Genomic DNA, 4,786 nt, shown 5'->3' on the forward strand with positions numbered 1-4,786 from the left:
TTGGTGGAGGGGGCAAAGTACTAGAGTGGAGGGAGGGGGGGGGGCATTTAATTGGATTTGGGGGTAACGTATCGGATTTGTGAGCAGTGTATTAGAATGGGGGTGGGGGGGCAGTGTCTTAGATTGGGTCTGCATGGAGGAGTTAAATGCTCCCCACGGAGATGCTGACAGGCACAATAGCCACACATGCACAATAGCCTCCCAATGCTTTCCTGTGGGCAAGCATTAGTTTGGCTAAAATCACCAAGTTTGATGATCTCAGACAAAGTGAAGAACACACTCATAGGACTTCAAAATCAACAAGATAACGTCATTTGTATTTTACAGCTGTGCAACAGCATGCATTCATCATTTCAGTCCCATTACCAAACTGATGTTAATATGTCAAGGTAGTTGGACTGATACATTGGTTATATGCAAATACATCTCCTTAAAATAAATAAGCTCTTTTGTTTACTTTTAAGTCCCACGAACGTGAGGACGTCCAGTGTCAGTTAGGCAACTTTTTTTTGTACGGAAATAAACCTACGTTTCTAAGAAAACTGGAGTTTTTGTTTTTATGAGGCCCACATAAACTTAAACCTTGTTTATTTGGCACGTGTTAGCCTTTGAGTTTGACATGCTTGACCTAGACAAACGGTATAATACTGCCATTGGATATACCTATTTTAGAACGAACTCTCACTTACTCCCCTCTACAATATTTAACCCGGTTAATCACATATCGGTGGATTGCAATTACACTGGCCTGGCCTTGTCCTAGTTTCTGTATTTCAGAAAGAATAGCTTTCTAGCTGCTTTTTCAAACAACAAAATAAAATAATTACCTACAGAGTGAATGGTAAGAGAATTCCCGGAGATTATGGAAGGTGGGTGAATGTTCAGTAACAGAGATTGAAACCTCGACGTCTCATTACTGCTTATAAGGACATCCATGTGCCAATACAACCAGTTGTGTGACTGCGACCTTTATTTGATTAAAAATTGTTAATAAACTCTGTGCGTTAGGAAATAGGACTACCTCTTACAGTGAGAGAGGGAGGTAGCAGGCATATGAAGACTTGTTACATGCCTACCACACCATACAGCACCCAACACCTACCATAACGAGTCCAAACAGCGCAAGCTCACTCTCTGCGATTCAGACAAACACAGATGGGAACATAGAAGAGCAGGGCACAGGTATACGGACAGAAACAGGATGTAACATGTAGGGAATGACAAAAAAAGGGCTGAAAGTAGTTTAAATGTTGGGCACAACCTGGGGGTATATAGAGACCTGTACACAAGGATGGGAATACGGGCAGATGGATGCAAGTTTGGGCAAAATGGGTTGCTGCTCACACAAATGGGAATATGGGGAGATAGACAAAGGGCAGTATAATCGGGAGAAAGTTACAAGGGTGATAAGGGGGAAAAGGGAGCAGGCATGAATACGGGAATGAAGACATTACAAATATGCACATAGTAAATAACGTCACCATCCTAAGACAATAAATAAGGTATAGTACGTAGTATACTTTTGAAAACATTCTAATAATTTATTTTTCTTTGCATTTCAATCCGTTAAAGCATTTACATGTCACTCAATGTATAATGCTACATGCGTAGTTGCTGAAAATACGCAAATAATGGCGAGTATGCCACATACATTACTGTCTTTAACACGTCACGCAGCCTGATATGCATCGGCTACAACAACAAACACAATTAGACCAGATTTATACTGACTTTATTTAGGACATAAGCATTTGTTAATGAAATTAAAAAATAAAATACAAAAAAATTGCTACATTCATTAAAGATATGCAGACGTTAGTCATTTTCAAAGCCAAATTAAATTGATTTCATTTCGCAAACAAGCGTGTGCAAGACTAATAAAATTAAAAAGCGGCACACGAGGAAAATACAAATATTTGAAAACTGCACTAAACTCATAACATAGTTTTTTTTTTTAGATATCATACTGCAATGTCAGCTGGAAAATTAAATAATCTAATTACATCATGAAAATATATCCCATTTTAATCTAGGCTCAATGGAACTGTAGTATCGCAATGACTGGATTGCTGCTGGCTGACTCCCCCCCTCTGTGTAGTTCACATATTGTGGGTAATAAGTGCATGGACACAATCTTTATAAAGTTTAAATTAAAAAAAAAATAGTTAAAGGGACAGTAGTTAGTAAGGCTTAGTTCATTGGCTGAGAGCATCATGACCTGCATTGTAAGGCTTAGCTCAGGACAGCCAACGGAAGTACCTTCTGAAGAACTCATGTTTCTCTAGCCGTGGTAGATGGGAACTGCACCCGGGACCCCAGGTAAGGAGTCAAACCACTTAAAATCGGTTAGATGAGATGCTCCATATTGTTTTAAATGTATACATTTAACAAATGACATCACAATCTAGTTCAGACAAGGCAGAGCCAGGGCACACAAGGCAAATAAAGAAGAGAAATAGAAACGTTGTTATATTTCTCCTCTTCTCTCTATGCTGACTGCCAGGTGCAAAGGATAGAGATTATAACAATGATTGACAGGGAGCCAAGATGGAGGCGCCCAGTTACAGGATAAAGAGCTGTGTATTTTTATGAATTAATTTGATTTTTTTTTTATACCTCACAAATACATATTTGTTAAATAAAGGGATCAGTAAACATAATAATAATAATAATGATAGAAAGTGACCATTACACTGCAAAATAAAGTGCATAAAGCAAAATCCTTGCTTTAACAGAAAAGACAGCCCTTTAAATGGTGATTATGATGCTGAGATAGACCCCACTCAGCACCATCTCTTGTTTGTTGACAAATTGCCAATGTTTCTTTCCTGCTTGTTGACAGCCTTGTAGAGAGCATAGTCTACAAGATCCAGGATACTAAAGGTTGATAAGCACTACTGCAATTTCCATAGTTCTATTCGCTGGCAAAGGTGTATGGATATTGTATTACAAAAGCGGTTGATGGACTTAGGTTTGACACGTCTGTTCTAGCGCTCATCATACCGGTGAGAGAAAGGACCACTGTCCGAGTGCTCAAATATAGAACATGAAGGGAGACACATTATTTGCTACCCTTTACATCAAGGAACATGTTTTTGTTTGTTCTTATTTACTGTTACCTTAAAATGTGAACTGGGAATGAGCCGAATATCTGCATTGAGCTTGGTCACAAGATTTGGAGTGAGTGAGTGCTAGAATTTTTACTAATGTTGGTCCTCGCTGATTAAAGAACGGTCAACCCTCTAAAACAGGGGTGCTAAAAAGGTAGATCCCCATATGTTGTAGAACCACAACTCCCATGATGCTTTGTATGCCTTTGGAATGATAAAGCATCATGGAAGTTGTCGTTTTAAAACATCTGTGGCTCTACCTTTCCTCTATTTTCAAATATTTCCAAAACTCTTGTAATATTTCTGCAACACAAAGCTTAACTCTTAAATTGGGCTTTGCAGGTGCTTGGAGGGTTACTTTTTTAACATAGCAGCTAGGAAAAAACAGAGCTAGAGGCATTCATTGCGTTTACTTATTAAACCTTTCAAATAACTTGGTAGAAAGGAAGTGTCATTCAATTTGGTATAGAACACAGATAATACAAAGTGGCGCGCATCATAATTTCCATAAAATTTTTTAAAATAGCAAATACAGATCCTTTTGAGGGTGACTCTATGCAACATAACCAATACAGCGTATTCTATTTGTTAGGGTGCAGGGTGCCTTTGGGTGCAGTCACCGTGTTTTACTCTAACTGCATTGGAGACATTTAACAAAAACCAAGGCTTACTCTGGCCAGACCCTCTGCCACTGATCAGATAAAGCAGGAGTTTCTCTTCCATTATCTTTCCAAAGACATCCAACCTTAGACGGCTATGATCGTCTGTGAGCGCTGGGCTAGGTTTCCTTCCCCATTATCTGAGAGGGAGCAGAGCTGTGTGTGCCCACTGAAAAATGTTTTGTCAAGATATATATAAACGAAAAATATGTGAATAGCCCAATAGTCTCAAAGCATGAAATACAATACAATAAGCTGTAGTAGTAAGAGATGCTTACAGTCTTCCGTGAAAGACATATATGTTCCAGAAAAGGAAATAAAACAGAAAATAAACAAACCATAATTGGGAAATTTCCTAATATGTTCCAGTCATCCACAATTAATCACTGAATTCAGAACAGCTAAAGCCCTGAAATATCCAATTAAATAATAAATATAAATAATTGACATTTTGACAACAGTATTGTTTTACAGTTTAAAAAAACAAAAATGTCAGAGCTATCTGACTTGTAGAAAAAAATGGCTGCACTCCACTCATTGGGAGGCAACCACACCTTCTCTGGGGGTCTAGTGGGGGAACAAGAGATGGTGTCCCAAAAGTGCAGTTCACACTTCCATGCCCTGGCTCTATGTATCTGGAGCACTAATATAATGGAGGCGTCAAAATATGTCAAATGCTGAACTCCTCCCTCTTCTTAAAAGGAAAATCAGGCACGTAGCATGGAATTGGAAACCATATCGGATAGCTCACAGGAAATCTGCCACTGTATGTGATGGGTGACTAGATGGGAGTGCATGCTCAAAATATTGCACATGCACTTAAACGTGTGTACCTAACCATGCTGCAGCTCTCTCGGTATAGGTTATTTACTCTGGAAGTACTCACGCTTTGCTTGAGGACATCCAGCGTCTTCAAAAACCCCGTAAGAAAACATTGATTCAATGAAAAACCCCATAGGAAAGCACTGATTAAATAAAAAAATAAAAAACATAGGAAAGCACTGATTAGATAAAAAA

This window comes from Pelobates fuscus, chromosome 13 (assembly GCF_036172605.1).
Source record: "Pelobates fuscus isolate aPelFus1 chromosome 13, aPelFus1.pri, whole genome shotgun sequence".
Classification (NCBI taxonomy): Eukaryota; Metazoa; Chordata; class Amphibia; order Anura; family Pelobatidae; genus Pelobates; species Pelobates fuscus.